This window comes from Arachis hypogaea, chromosome 4 (genome assembly GCF_003086295.3).
Source record: "Arachis hypogaea cultivar Tifrunner chromosome 4, arahy.Tifrunner.gnm2.J5K5, whole genome shotgun sequence".
Lineage (NCBI taxonomy): Eukaryota > Viridiplantae > Streptophyta > Magnoliopsida > Fabales > Fabaceae > Arachis > Arachis hypogaea.
In genome coordinates, this window is record NC_092039.1 from 5,787,023 (window position 1) to 5,787,542 (window position 520).

A 520-nucleotide genomic window follows, 5' to 3' on the forward strand; every position below is an offset into this window, starting at 1 on the left:
TGGGTTTCCTGTTCATTTATGTAATGACTAACTACCCTTGAATAAAATGCATGTGTCTGGTAAGGTCAAATATTATCCGAGCTCTGATATGTTGATTTTCTATCTCTTCCTCTTGGAATGATCCCACTCTATGGTGAGGTAGGATGCATAGCATGTGAGTTTCCAATGCTCCTTTCAACTCTGTGAGATGAAATTACCTTCAATTTTCACTTCAATAGAAATAAGACATTAGTCCCATATCACTCATCTCAAATTCTTGAGTCATACTTTCTTAATCTTCAAACATTATTGATTGTTTCCTGTGAATATAAGTCATTCACATAGACACAAACAAATAACAAATTTTCTCTTTCCTCTTTTTACATTAGAGTGCATATTCATAAATGCACCTAGTGAAACCATTATCTTGAAAATACGTATCAGATGATCATTTCAAGTTATTGGAGCTTGCTTCAGTCCATATAAGGCCTTTTTAAGCCTTAACACTTTATCTTCGCAACCCTCAACAACAAAACCAAAG